Below are 16,355 nucleotides of genomic sequence, written 5' to 3' on the forward strand. Positions count from 1 at the left end.
TAACTTTACAAAACTGAATCAGGGAGAAATAGAAAATCTTAACAGACCCATCACAAGCATGAAAATCGAAACTGTAATCAGAAATCTTCCAGCAAACAAAAGCCCCGGACCAGATGGCCTCACAGCCGAATTCCACCAAAAATTTAGATAAGAGCTAACACCTAGCCTACACAAACTCTTCCAGAAAATTGCAGAGGAAGGTAAAGTTCCAAACTCATTCTATGAGGCCACCATCACCCTAATACCAAAACCAAAGATGCCACACACACAACAAAAAAAAACCCTACAGGCCAATATCACTGATGAACATAGATGCAAAAATCCTTAACAAAATTCTAGCAAACAGAATCCAACAACATATTTAAAAGATCGTACATCATGACCAAGTAGACTTTATCCCAGGGACGCAAGGATTCTTCAATATTTGCAAATCAATCAATGTGATACACCACATTAACAAATTGAAAGATAAAAACCATATGATTATCTCAGTAGATGCAGAAAAAGCCTTTAACAAAATTCAACATCCATTTATGATAAAAACCCTCCAGAAAGCAGGCACAGAAGGAACATACCTCAACATAATAAAAGCCATACATGATAAACCCACAGCAAACATTATCCTCAATGGTGAAAAACTGAAAGCATTTCCCCTAAAGTCAGGAACAAGACACGGGTGCCCATTCTCACCACTACTATTCAATGTAACTTTGGAAGTGTTAGCCACAGCAATCAGAGAAGAAAAAGAATAAAAGGAGTCCAGATTGGAAAAGAAGAAGTAAAACTCTGTTTGCAGATGACATGATCTTCTACATAGAAAACTGTAAAGACTCCACCAGAAAATTACTAGAGCTAATCAATGAATATAGTAAAGTTGCAGGATATACAATTAACACACAAATTCCTTGCATTCCTATACACTAACAATGAGAAAACAGAAATTAAGGAAACAATTCTATTCACCATTGCAATGAAAAAAATAAAATTTAGGAATAAATCTACCTAAAGAAACAAAAGGCCTATATATAGAAAACTATAAAACACTGATGAAAAAATCAAAGATGACACAAATAGATGGAGAAATATACCATGTTCATAGATCAGAAGAATCAATATAGTGAAAATGAATACACTACCCAAAGCAATCTATAGATTCAATGCAATCCCTATCAAGCTGCTGCTGCTAAGTCACTTCAGTCGTGTCCAACTCTGTGTGACCCCATAGATGGCAACCCACCAGGCTCCGCCGTCCCTGGGATTCTCCAGGCAAGAACACTGGAGTGGGTTGCCATTTCCTTCTCCAATGCATGAAAGTGAAAAGTGAAAGGGAAGTCACTCAGTTGTGTCTGACTCTTAGTGACCCCATGGACTGCAGCCTACCAGGCTCCTGCATCCATGGGATTTTCCAGGCAAGAGTACTGGAATGGGGTGCCATTGCTACCAACGGTGTTTTTCAAAGAACTAGAACAAATAATTTCACAATTTGTACGGAAATACAAAAAAAAAAAAAAAAAACAAAAGAAACCACAACTCCAGTAGCCAAAGCAATCTTGAAAAAGAAGAATGGAACTGGAGGCATCAACCTACCTGACTTCAGGCTATACTACAAAGCAACAGTCATCTAGGCAGTATGGTACTGGCACAAAGACAGAAACATAGATCAATGGAACAAAATAGAAAGCACAGAGATAAATCCACATGCCTATGGAGACCTTATCTTTGACAAAGGAGGCAAGAATATACAATGGAGAAAAGACGATCTCTTTCACACATGGTGCTGGGAAAACTGATCAACCACTTGTAAAAGAAGGAAACTAGAACACTTTCTAACATCATACACAAAAATAAACTCAAAATGGATTACAGATCTAAACATAAGACCAGAAACTATAAAACTCCTAGAGGAAAACATAGGCAAAACACTCTCTGACATAAATCATAGCACGAAACTCTATGACCCACCTCCCAGAGTAATGGAAATAAAAGCAAAAATAAACAAATGGGACCTAATTAAACTTAAAACCTTTTGCACAACGAAGGAAACTATAAGCATGGTGAAAAGACAGCCTTCAGAATGGCAGAAAATAATAGCTAATGAAGCAACTGACAAAGAATCTCAAAAATATAAAAGCAGCTCATGCAGCTCAATTCCAGAAAAATAAGTGACCCAATCAAAAAATGGGCCAAAGAACTAAACAGTTGTCCAAAGAAGACATACAGATGGGTAACAAACACATGAAAAGATGCTCATCATCACTCATTATCAGAGAAATGCAAATCAAAACCACAATGAGGTACCATCTCACGTCAGTCAGAATGGCTGCTATCCAAAAGTCTACAAGCAATAAATGCTGGAGAGGGTGCAGAGAAAAGGGAACCCTCTTACACTATTGGTGGGAATGCAAACTAGTACAGCCACTATGGAGAACAGTGTGGAGATTCCTTAAAAAACTGGAAATAGAACTGGCATACGGCCCAGCAATCCCACTGCTGAGCATACACACCAAGGAAACCAGAATTGAAAGGGACACATGCACCCCAATGTTAATCGCAGCACTGTTTACAATAGCCAGGACATGGAAGCAACCTAGACATCCATCAGCAGATGAATGGATAAGAAAGCTGTGGTACATATACACAATGGAATATTCAGTTCAGTTCAGTCGCTCAGTCATGTCCGACTCTTTGTGACACCATGAACCTGGAAGCATGCCAGGTCTCCCTGTCCATCACCAACTCCTGGAGTTCACCCAAACTCATGTCCATCAAGTCGGTAATGCCATCCAGCCATCTCATCCTCTCTTGTCCCCTTCTCCTCCTGCCCCCAATCCCTCCCAGTATCAAGGTCTTTTCCAATGAGTCAACTCTTCAAATGAGGTGGCCAAAGTATTGGAATTTCAGCTTTAGCATCAGTCCCTCCAAAGAACACCCAGGACTGATCTCCTTTCGAATAGACTGGCTGGATTTCCTTGCAGTCCAACAGATTCTCAAGAGTCTTCTCCAACACCACAGCTCAAAAGCATCAATTCTTCACTGCTCAGTTTTCTTCACAGTCCAACTCTCACATCCATACATGACCACTGGAAAAACCATAGCCTTGACTAGATGGACCTTTGTTGGCAAAGTAATGTCTCTGCTTTTCAATATGCTATCTAGGTTGGTCATAACTTTCCTTCCAAGGAGTAAGTGTCTTTTAATTTCATGGCTGCAGTCACCATCTGCAGTGATTTTGAAGCCCCCCAAAATAAAGTCTGACACTGTTTCCACTGTTTCCCCATCTACTTCCCATGAAGTGATGGGACCGGATGCCATGATCTTTGTTTTCTGAATGTTGAGCTTTAAGCCAACTTTTTCACTCTCTACTTTCACTTTCATCAAGAGGCTTTTTAGTTCCACTTCACTTTCTGCCATAAGGGTGGTGTCATCTGCATATCTGAGGTTATTGATATTTCTCCCGGCACTCTTGATTCTAGCTTGTGCTTCTTCCAGCCCAGTGTTTCTCATGATGCACTCTGCACAGAAGTTAAATAAGCAGGGTGACAATATATATCCTTGACATACTCCTTTTCCTATTTCGAACCAGTCTGTTGTTCCATGTCCAGTTCTAACTGTTGCTTCCTGACCTGCATATAGGTTTCTCAAGCAGCAGGTCAGGTGGTCTGGTATTCTCATCTCTTGAAGAATTTTCCAGTTTATTGTGATCCACACAGTCCAAGGCTTTAGCATAGTTAATAAAGCAGAAATAAATGTTTTTCTGGAACTCTCTTGCTTTTTCCATGACCCAGCAGATGTTGGCAATTTGATCTCTGCTTCCTCTGCCTTTTCTAAAACTAGCTTCAACATCTGGAAGTTCACGGTTCACGTATTGCTGAAGCCTGGCTTGGAGAATTTTGAGCATTACTTTACTAGTGAGATGAGTGCAATTGTGCAGTAGTTTGAGCATTCTTTGGCATTGCCTTTCTTTGGGATTGGAATGAAAACTGACCTTTTACAGCCCTGTGGCCACTGCTGAGTTTTCCAAATTTGCTGGCATATTGAGTGCAGCACTTTCACAGCATCATCTTTCAGGATTTGAAATAGCTCAACTAGAATTCCATCACCTCCACTAGCTTTGTTCATAGTGATGCTTTCTTTTTTAAATTTTTTTTATTTTTTTACTTTACAATACTGTATTGGTTTTGCCATACATTGACATGAATCCACCCATAGTGATGCTTTCTAAGTCCCACTTGACTTTACAATCCAGGATGTCTGGCTCTAGGTGAGTGATCACACCATCGTGATTATCTTGGTCCTGAAGATCTTTTTTGTTCACCTCTTCTTAATATCTTCTGCTTCTTTATGTCCATACCATTTCTATCCTTTATCAAGCCCATCTTTGCTTGAAATGTTCCCTTGGTATCTCTAATTTTCTTGAAGAGATCTGTAGTCTTTCCCATTCTGTTGTCTTCTCCTATCTTTGCATTGATAGCTGAGGAAGGCTTTCTTATCTATCCTTGCTATTCTTTGGAACTCTGCATTCAGATGCTTATATCTTTCCTTTTCTCCTTTGCCTTTCTCTTCTCTTCTTTTCACAGCTATTTGTAAGGCCTCCCCAGACAGCCATTTTGCTTTTTTGCATTTCTTTCCCATGGAATATTACTCAGCTATTAAAAAGAATGCATTGAATCAGTTCCGATGAGGTGGATGAGACTGCAGCCTATTTACAGAGTGAAGTAAGTCAGAAAAAAAAATACCAATATAGTAAATGAATGAATATATAAGGAATTTAGAAAGATGGTAATGATGACCCTATACGTGAGACAGCAAAAGAGACACAGATGTAAAGAAAAGGCTTTTGCACTCTATGGGAGAAGGTGAGGGTGGGATGCTTTGAGAGAATAGCATTGAAACATGCATATTATCATATGTAAAATAGATCGCCAGTCCAGGTTCAATGCATGAGACGGGTGCTCAGGGCTGGTGAACTGGGATGACCCTGAGGGATGGGATGGGGAAGGAGGTGGGATGGAGGGTCAGGATGGGGAACACATATACACCCATGGCTGATACATGTGAATGTATGGCAAAAACCACTACAATATTTTAAAATAATTAGCCTCCAATTTAAATAAATATGGTACCATTAAAAAATAATAAAACAAAATTGTTAAACCTTATATGTGGCTTCAGATCATGATTGTAAAATAGGAATTCAAGTTTGACTTTCCAATCTACCATTCAATTTTCTTAGCTTCACATCCCTCAATCCTACAGTAGAGATAATATATGCATACTGTATCTTTCAAATTTACATTTGTAAATACAAGCAGATCGTTTTGTTCAATAATTATTCATAATTAATTAGGAGTTAGATTTCACTGGTATTTGTATCCCTAACAGAACTCATGGGAATGTTCTTCAAACAGGATGAGACATTGCAAGACACATGGAAATGGAAACAGATATGATATTTTAGATGATTTTCAAATTTAGGAGAAACAGGATACTGATTAAGGCAAGAGGACAGTTAAGATTTTGGAGAAATGGATTGTAATTCAAAATAGCATTGTAAATAAGAAAGAGAAATTAACAATAAGAAAAGAATTTATTCTTGGAGGCCACTAGTCAAACTCCTCTTTAAAAGAATCTCATGACACAATTATTTCCCCTTTCTAGAAAAACTAACCATACTCAAACTGCAGTAATCAGAACATGTAATTAAAAAGTTCTTATGAGATTATTTCTCCTTGTCCAGATATTGGGCTTCTTTTTATTTGCTATTTAACAATTGCTTGCTTCTCAGTACCTCATATGAGTAAGTTGCATTATAATCGGATGCTACATGCTCTATTATTTTTGGCAAAGAAGAGTAACAAAAAATAATCGGAAAATATCTCCTCCTTGAAGTAGTATCCCTTTGTTCTTACAGATCTTGGCAATGAGTTTGTAGAGAAAATTTTAAAAAGTAGGAACCCAGAATTAAAGACAATGATGAGGAGGAAGATGAAGAGAAAAGAGAAGATGAGGGAAGGAGAGTGGAAGGGAGAAAAGGTAAGTGGAGCAGAAAAAGGGGAACAGTTAGAGGTATGGGGAGAAAAGAGAAGAGGAAAGGGTTGGATTAAGATAGAGGGGGATGAATTACATAACCAAGCAGAGAGAAGATACTAGTTTTGGCAAGGTTCTCAAACTGCAATTGCACTTGCATACTAGGGAAAAAGTAAGTGAACACGTGGAATATTTATTCATTCAGTCAACAAATACAGTATCTAATGTTTGGTTAGACCATGAGAAAAATTCATAAGACAGTTTTTGTTTTCCCCTATATTTTCAGAAACTATGTTATACACATAATACAAAGTAGAAAGGGCTAAACTGGAGAAGGAAATGCCAACCTACTCTAGTACTCTTGCCTGGGAAATTCCATGGATGGAGAAGCCTGGGAGGCTACAGTCCATGGGGTCGCAAATAGTCGGACACGACTGAGCATCTTCACTTTCTTTCTATAGTTCCTTTTGGAGAAGGAAATGGCAACCCACTCCAGTGTTCTTGCCTGGAGAATCCCGTGGACAGAGGGGCCTGGTGGGCTGCGATCTATGGGGTCACAAAGAGTCGGACACGACTAAGCAAGTAACATACATACACACACACACAAAAGGGCTAAATACTGTTAAAAAGGTACAGGAAAGGCTATGGAAATTCAAAAGACAGATTGAATAGTCAGGGTTTTTCTGAAAGCTACATGGAAAAGGGGACATAGGAATGTGAAATATGCAGGGTTTAAACAAACAGGGATGGAAAAGGAGAATATTCTGAAAACAAGATACATCATGAGAAAGGCCTGGGGCTAAGAAATTATAGCATGTGCACGGGAAATGTAAATCATTCCCTTTAAGCGGAGTCTAATAATGAGTAACACTTATTGTACCACTACTGTATTCATGGGGTCGCAAAGAGTCGGACATGGCTGAGCGGCTGAACTGAACTGAACTGTATGCTAAACACTGATCTGAGTGTTTCATTTAGTCCTTAAAATACTCCTTTGTGATAGGTCCAACTACGATCCCTATTTTAAAGGTGAGAGAAATGAGACACAGAGGAGTTAAATGATTTACTCATGATCACAGAGCTAGCAAGTGACAGACGTGAGGTGAAGTTGCTCAGTTGTGTCTGACTCTTTGCGACCCCATGGACGGTAGTCTACAAGGCTCCTCTGTCCATGGAATTTTCCAGGCAAGAGTACTGTAGTGGGTTGCCATTTCCTTCTCCAGGGGATCTTCCCGACCCAGGGATCGAACCAGGTCTCCTGCACTGCAGGCAGACGCTTTACCTTCTGGGCCACCAGGGAAGCCCTGGTGAAGGAAGCAAGTGACAGAACCAGAATTCAAATTCAGATGATCTAACTTCAGAGCTTTGCACTGCTTCTCCCTGCATCATAAGACTCACAAAGGGCACAGTAGAAAGAAGGCTAAGGAACCAGCTTGACTATGATATCTGAAATTTATCACTGGCCACAGGGTCTCAGTAAAGGGATTATATATTTTAGTAATATGACATCAATACGCAGCTGGCCTATAGATGGGCATGGCTTTGTAGGTGAGAATGTCATTCAAAAAATGGTGTCATAGAAAGGAGATAGGCCTGCAGGAAGGGTAACAGGTGCTAGCGATATCATTTAACTGCAGTGTTCAGGACTTGCCTGTGGTTTAGATAGGGGAAGAGTAGAGAATGGGAGTTAAAGACTGGGGGGAAAGTCAAGGAGGTGATTATGTAATCCATCTGGATAACACAGAGTGAGATGGCAATCATACAGAGGGGAAACTTAAAATCATAGGAGCAAGAATGTTGTGGAAGAAAATGTAGAGAGAAGAAATCAGAGCTTACAGAAATCAATCTAACTAAAAAGCAGGAAGGAACCATCAGGAGGGAGGAGATCAGCAAAAGAACAGAGCTTATTCTATTGAATTCAGAATTTAGAAAAAACAGTGATGTTCTGTAACAGTGCGTTTAACACTAGTGGAGATCTTGGAGAAGGAATTTTTCACTAAGCAGACTACCAAGGTCATTCTGAATTTTTCTCTTAATGAAATGTGCTAGCAGTACAGGTTACATCTCCTTAATGGTCACAGGCATCCCTTCAATGAAAAAGAAGCGAGATAATTTAACACACCGTAACAGATGAATAAAGTTACATTTCCTCACTAATTTCTATGAGATGTCAGTTTTAGCTACATGAAATAATACGTACTGTACTTAACGATTCTCTACTTATTAAGGGAGTAGCCATCCTGAAACATTTGGAAGACTGAAAATATAAAGTAGTGTGTAGGTGGAGTATTTTTGGTTCCCTGGTGGTTGTGCGTGGGCTGTACATTGATAATTCATTAATATTAATGGGCGGAGCAGCTGCCAATCCCCTACGCATGGCTGGAACTGAGGACTATAGCTACAAAATCAACCATTTTCAAAGCCATTGATTTTGTGCACATCATGTGATGATCTACTTATGAAATTTTTACTAACCTTGATAAGAGACATGTAGCTGAATTTCCTCCTCCTTTTCCCATGCGGGCATTTTATTCTGGGTCAAATAATTGACTTGTCATTCCTTTTATGCCTAGTACAAATGCCAGAGATAGGGAGTCGTCTTCTAGTTAATCTCCTGTCTGGTATTTGTTGTGGTGAGTTCCTTAACATCTTCAAGGTCAACTTGAAAACATTTACAGTTATATGTCATCTGATGTATCAAACAGTGCTATCTTTATATGCATTTATTCTACAGGGCATTCTCTGCATTATGTGATGGGACTTTTGTAAATCTAACGGTACACATTGGGCCATTCTAATGAAAATATTCTCTTTGGAAAGTACCTGAGAAAATAGGCTATGGGCTGTATATGGTAAGAAAAGAGGCACCTTTATAACTTTCATTAAATAAAGTGGTACAGACACAAAACAATATTAAATTATGATTCATAAAATATGCCTTTTCCTGAAAAACAAATTGCTTCCTGTATAAAAATGGATCAAAACTAAAATTGATGACTCTCTTTGATACGCCTGATCACAAGTATAAATGCATATTCAGACATTTATTTCTGACTTTCGCTTATAACTGTTTTTTCATTTTACTTCAAAAAGAAACTACAGTGAATCATAATGAATTAAAACTACTTAGAAATGCTGGTAGAAGTGATATTTACAATCTACTTCTATGGAGAAAAGTGTTAATGTATGCTAGGATGGCAGAGCTAAAATTGCATTTTTTAAACTCATAGACAAAATGGCTGAAAATGATAGAGAATATCCTCCAGAAGTCTTAATCGTAAATTGCTTGGCTCCTAACTTTGTACAAAGGAGAAAGAATTGCTTTAAGAAAAATACAGAGTGTATTTTCCCTGTGGCTCATTTATCCCCTTAATACCACCTGGATTGGAGCTTTAATGCACTCCTGGAAATAGCACTGAACAATTTGAAACAGATTTGGAAAGCTGAACTTAAAAGGGATAGATTAATGGTTATTTATGAAAGATTGGAATTTCTCCCAAGTTACAATGCCCTAAGCACTTTCAACGTATGCATGATGGTGGTGTGGAGATTACTAGGCGATTCATCACCCATGGATAAGGGCCAGAGCAACTGTCACCCTGGCCAGTCACTGTCAGAAATACACAATCTGTTGGGGGTGGGGAGAGATGTACAGGGTGGCCACAAATTATGAGAATAGAGGTGAATATACAAATTAGTTTATTGATTGGATGGATAGCTTTTAGCAAGCACTATTTTGGGAATTATACTGACAGGCTTTTTTTTTTTTTTTTTTTCTCCTTCCCCTTCATTTTTTTGAGTACCTGAGATGGAACTAAAGGACCAGAAAGGAGAGAAGACCACAACAAAGAAGCTATCTGAAGTTGGCCTTTGGTGAGAAGCAATCTCTGACCCTAGCTGCTGCCACACCAGTGTTATCAGTTAGATATACAGCAATGCAGAATCAGACAGCAGGGATGTGGCATCAGAAGAGCTCATTCTCATCCCAGTTCTGCTATATGAATCTGCCCAACTGCAGGCAAGGCTCAGTGGTAAAACAAGGATGATGACAAGTTCTACCACCGAAGCCTCACCAGGGTGTTCTAAGGTTCAAAGAACTAATGTTTGTAAAAGCACTTGGTAAGTGCTAAAAAAAAAAAAAAAAAAACCTTTCTTTTTTTTTTTCCTACAATATTGCCTTTTTATTTATCTCAATCTTTTTACTTTTAAATTTTCATTGTTTAGTTGACCCATTCACATTAAAACAGAAATGCCTGGTTCTGTGTATAACCCCATCTTCCTTTTTTATATTTATGCAAGTTTGCTAAGCCACAAGTGACACACTTTCATATGTTTTACCTGAATAGGAAACAGTTACATTGCAGAGAATCCAGTTCTTAATCTCAATGCTTTCTTGCAATTATACACATTTTTTCATTGTTAATTGCTTCTTATTTGATGAGTAAGATGTTACACATTTTCCTACCAGTGATCACCTTAAAAATGTGCCAAACATAATTGCATATGGTTATACTGAATGATCATGATGAGAATTCGAAAATATTCATGCACACACACAGAACAACAAAACCATAAACCAGGTGCTTTTAAAATTTCTCAGTCAGAACAGGGTCTTTCACTTTTGTCCAATGTATAAACAGTAAACATGAAGTTTTTCAGAAGGCTGTATGAAATTCACATTCCTGGCATAATTCATCTGTAGGTAAATAGCTGTGATAGGCTTAGAATTCTGAATAACTCTAAAAAATACCCTTGCATCTTGATCTAGGATCTTTGAAATTAAATTTATCCTCAATTTATAAGAGTTTATAATTGCATCAAGTTATCAAAATATATGACAAAAGCTTCTTTTATATTTGATGGTTTTACCAATGCATACAAAATTGCTTATGTTTACTATCTCTTTGAAATTTTGGCAGACAAAAGTGTCAAAAACTTTAAAAAGTTGTGAAATGTATGCTAAGAAAAAATTCACTAAAAAGCCATAAGCTGTATTTCTAAACTTATTAGATGTGAGATGATTATAACAGCAGAATGAGACGAGACTGCAGTGCATTTTTCTTGTTATCCAAAAGACGAATTTTTTGATGTTACTGAATTCTGCCAGCAGGGAAGGGAACACTCTAGTTATGCGTGTCTTGAGTTCCCCCACCCCACCAAAGTCTCACTGGGTAGCCTACACAGTGCAATCCTGAATCAAAATATAACTGATGAAAGAAAAATTAGCAAGCCAAAACTGATCTGCATATAAGTGAGTAAAATCACGAGTAGTTACTCAATACAAAATCTGAAAAGAAAAACAGGATTCTACCACATCTTGGGAGAAATCCTATTTGGGAGAGGCCAGATAGCCTCCCAAATAAATCAGCATTAGCAAGGTCCAAAATATAGGGATTTGTTTTTCTAATTCGAACAGATAACTGCAGAGAAAACAATGGCAACCCACTCCTGTATTCTTGCCTGGAAAATCCCATGGGTGGAGGAGCCTGGTAGGCTGCAGTCCATGGGGTCGCTAAGAGTCGGACAAGACTGAGCGACTTCACTTTCACTTTCATTCATTGGAAAAGGAAAAGGCAACCCACTCTGGTGATCTTGCCTGGAGAATCCCAGGGATGGCAGAGCCTAGTGGACGGCCATCTATGGAGTCGCACAGAGTCGGACACGACTGAGGCAACTTAGCAGCAGCAGATAACTGATGAATGTTTTCCTATCCTTGGTGATTACTTAAAATCACAAAAGAAGTATTTTGAGTAATAGGACCATACAGATTATATGCTCATGACAGCATTAGGCATCTTTAAAGAAATACTATTTTACAATGAACAGAATTAGTTATTTAATGAAAAGTATATTGGTTTCTTAATATTTATACTATGCTAGGTACCAGGAGATTAAAAATGAATAATATGGCTACTGTCTCAAGGATCCCATTCGGGTTGTATCTTAACCAGCTTTTGATTTAGTTATTTCTATAGCATTTTGTAGAATTTTGGAACAGAAGAAATAAAACATTTACGGTAATAATTTGATATGTATAGAAAGTCAGGAGCCCAGTATTCTCTTCCTGGCTTTCAGATCTTTGGTAAGTCATTTAATCATTCTTGGCTTCAACAGTCTTACCTGTAAAATGACAGACTTTGACCCATGGATTTCTGAGGTTGCTTTTACTACCAAACATTTTTATTTATATGATCACTTTTCCCAAGTCCCTGCAGTTTTCCAGTCAATTGCTGTTACCCAGAGATATCTGACCCACAAATTCTTAATCAGGGATACTACGTGTCAGTAATTTAATCTGGTTGTACTTATTTATACATATAAATAAGTTGTCCTTATTTAAGAAGCCAATATACTTTTCGCTAAAGTACTAATTCTGTTCATTGTAAAATATTATTTCTTTAAAGATGCCTAATGCTGTCATGAGCATATAATTTGTATGGTGCTATTACTCAGAATACTTCTCTTGTGATTTTAATTTTAAGTAATCACCAAGTTTTCAGTTTTCATTCCAATCCCAAAGAAAGGCAATGCCAAAGAATGCTCAAACTACTACACAACTGCACTCATCTCACACGCTAGCAAAGTAATGCTCAGAATTCTCCAAGCCAGGCTTCAGCAATATGTGAACTGTGAACTTCCAGATGTTCAAGCTAGATTTAGAAAAGGCAGAGGAACCTGAGATCAAATTGCCAACAACAAGTGGATCATCAAAAGAAGCAAGAGAGTTTCAGAAAAACATCTACTTCTGCTCTATTGACTACGCCAAAGCCACACTCTTTGACTGTGAAGATTACAACAAACCATGGAAAATTCTTCAAGAGATGGGAATACCAGACCACATGACCTGCCTCCTGAGAAATATGTATGCAGGTCAAGAAGCAACAGTTAGAACCGGACATAGAACAAACAACAGACTGGTTCCAAATTGGGAAAGAGTACGTCAAGGCTGTATATTGTCACCCTGCTTATTTAACGTATATGCAGAGTACATCATGAGAAATGCTGGGCTGGTGGAAGCACAAGCTGGTTTCAAGATTGCTGGGAGAAATATCAATAACCTCAGATATGCAGACGACACCACTGTTATGGCAGAAAGTGAAGAGGTGCTAAAAAGCCTTTTGATGAAAGTGAAAGAGGAGAGTGAAAAAGTTGGCTTAAAACTCAACATTCAGAAAACTTAAGATCATGGCATCTGGTCCCATCACTTCATGGCAAATAGATCAGACACAATGGAAAGAGTGAGAGACTTGATCTTTTAGGGCTCCAAAATCACTGCAGATGGTGACTGTAGCCATGAAATTAAAAGACGCTTGCTCCTTGGAAGAAAAGCTATGACCAAACTAGACAGCATATTAAAAAGCAGAGATGTTACTTTGTCAGCAAAGGTCCATCTAGTCAAAACTATGGTTCTTCCAGTAGTCATGTAAGGATGTGAGACTTGGACTGTAAAGAAAGCTGAGCACTGAAGAATTGATGCTTTTGAACTGTGGTGTTGGAGAAGACTCCTTAGAGTCCTTTGGACAGCAAGGAGATCCAACCAGTCCATCCTAAAGGAAATCAGTCCTGAATATTCATTGGAAGGACTGATGTTGAAGCTGAAACTCCAAAACTTTGGCCACCTGTTGTGAAGGACTCATTTGAAAAGACCCTGATGCTGAGAAAGATTGAGGGGATGAGACAGGATGAGATGTCTGGGTGGCATCACTGATTCAATGGATAAGAAGGCCTGGTGTGCTGCAGTCCATGGGGTCGCAAGGAGTCGGACACAACAGAGCGACTGAACTGAACTGAACTTATAGAAGAGGACAGACAGTTCAGGTCCTTAATGACTTTCATTCTGACTCAGTTTGAAGTCCTCTGTTTCCTAGGGTATATAGGATTGACTCGTGAAGAATAACATTCCTTTATTCAGATTACAATGAATAATTAAAATTCAATATATGTTATAATTTAACAAATGGCCCAACTCTTAAGGGCATGCCACTCTATGGAAACCCCTCATGGTATCAAATCAGTTGCAGATTGATGGCCCACTAAATGTATTCTGTTATTGACACAAACTTGTAGTAATTAGGACAGAGCATAGTTTCTATGATGGTAAAATAATGTAAAAGATTTCCTCAGACTCTTTCCTTAATAATGTTATCCTCTATATGGAAAAGAAGCAGTAAAACTTCACCGCTGGAACTTCTCCTTAGACAGTAGAGTCCTTATCAAGTTACATTATAACCTATATTGTGGCCTATACCAAATGTAGGTTATACTGGAAACCATGGGAAAGGAACCAATAAGACCTCTTAAGCAAAAATGCCCATTTTGAGAGTTAACAATTAGAACCTCACCCACTCAGGAGGTTTGCCAGTTCCCACAATACATTCTGTACACTTGGAAACATTCCTGCAAACTCAGTTTATGACCTATTCAATCAAAGCCAGTTGGCAGTCACCCAGGGAAAATGTTTCTTACAGCCCTTTACTAATGTCTATTATCTTCTATAATCATCTCTCCCGGGCCTCCCTTGTTTTATTACAGTCCCACTCTGCCTTTTTCTACTTTTCTGTAATTAGGGACCCTGGTTTAACTCAATATTTTGAGGTAAACACCTGTCAAAATAAGGGTCCGATAATTACAGGACATATTTCTACCAAATCAGCTTCTACTCATCACACAGCTTCCAATCCCCACATCATAATTTCACTTCTGCCTTGGTTTCTCCTGGTTTTACACAAGGGATGAGCAAGTGATAAGCGACAGTGGAGAAGCAAAGCGAAGGTCACCTGAGAAGCACCCTGAAACTACTCCAGTACTGCCTAACAAGGTGTCACTGCCATCTTTAAACCAAATTTCAGAGTCCACAAAGAAATGCCCTCGAGAAGGAATCTGACCTCAGAATAGCAGTTCCCAGAGATGTTTACTCTCTGCTTCATAATGCCAAAGCAATGCGTCTTTTGATATTAGGATTCAACTTTTCTTAACAAAGAAGATTTGAATCTCTTAAAAAATACTTCTTTTGTGTTCTATTTGCCTCTGACTATCATCCAGCCTGACATTTCAATTTTGGATCAGGAGAAAAACATGCATAGTTTTAGAAAATTCTATTATACTTAATATTCTTGTATGGTCTTGAAGGAATCAGAAAGTCTCCTTCTAATTAAGGACAAAGGAAAAGAATCTTTTGACATGATCTGACAACTAAAATTGCAGGCAGAGGTACTGGGAAGAAAAATCTACCAACTCCACTCCACTTACCTCCTTCCTTCAGACCTCAGAGGGTGTCTGGGTCAGGTTTTATGTTACAGGACAGATGACTTAAGAACAAAAGGTCTATGGAGAACAGTGTGGAGATTCCTTAAATAAACTGGAAATAGAACTGGCATACAGTCCAGCAATCCCACTGCTGGGCATACACACTGAGGAAACCAGAATTGAAAGAGACACATGTACCCCAATGTTCATCACAGCACTGTTTACAATAGTCAGGACATGGAAGCAACCTAGATGTCCATCAGCAGATGAATGGATAAGAAAGCTGTGGTACATATACACAATGGAGTATTACTCAGCTATTAAAAAGAATGCATTTGAATCAGTTCTAATGAGGTGGATGAGACTGGAGCCTATTATACAGAGCGAGGTGAGGTGAAGTCGCTCAGTCACGTCCGACTCTTTGTGACCCCATGGACTGTAGCCTACCAGCCTTCTCTGCCCGTGGGATTCTCCAGGCAAGAATACTGGAGTGGGCTACCATTTCCTTCTCCAGGGGATCTTCCCGACCCAGGGATCGAACCCGGGTCTCCCACATTGGAGGCAGACGCTTTACCCTGTGAACCACCAGGGAAGCCCTAATACAGAGCAAAGTAAGTCAGAAAGAAAAACACCAATACAGTATACTAATGCATGTATATGGAATTTAGAAAGATGGTGACGATGACCCTATACATGAGATAGCAAAAGAGACACAGATGTAAAGAACAGACTGTTGGACTCTGTGGGAGAGGGCGAGGATGGGATGATCTGAGAGAATAGCACTGAAACATGTGTAGTACCATATGTGAAACCTATTGCCAGTCCAGGTCCGATGCATGAGATAGAGCTGGTGCACTGGGATGACCCTGAAGGATGGGATGGAGGGGTGTGGTGGGAGGAGGGTTCAGGATGGGGGACCTATGGGTGATTCACGTGAATGTATGGCAAAAACCACTACAATATTGTAAAGTAATTAGCCTCCAATTAAAATAAATTAATTTACAAAAAAACAAAATGAACAAAAGGTCAACAGTTCCCACAGGTAAGCACACCATTCCCTAGGCAAAGTCTGTTTTCTTCTC

At 38.9% G+C, this 16,355-nt stretch overlaps 1 protein-coding gene across 13 annotated transcripts in view; it reads right to left on the bottom strand.

Annotated features, from left to right (window-relative positions):
• Positions 1-16,355, bottom strand: part of VAV3 (vav guanine nucleotide exchange factor 3) — a 450,959-nt gene that overhangs the window by 79,596 nt on the left and 355,008 nt on the right. The gene's annotated exons all lie outside the window — the stretch shown is intronic.

This window comes from Ovis aries, chromosome 1 (genome assembly GCF_016772045.2).
Source record: "Ovis aries strain OAR_USU_Benz2616 breed Rambouillet chromosome 1, ARS-UI_Ramb_v3.0, whole genome shotgun sequence".
NCBI lineage: Eukaryota > Metazoa > Chordata > Mammalia > Artiodactyla > Bovidae > Ovis > Ovis aries.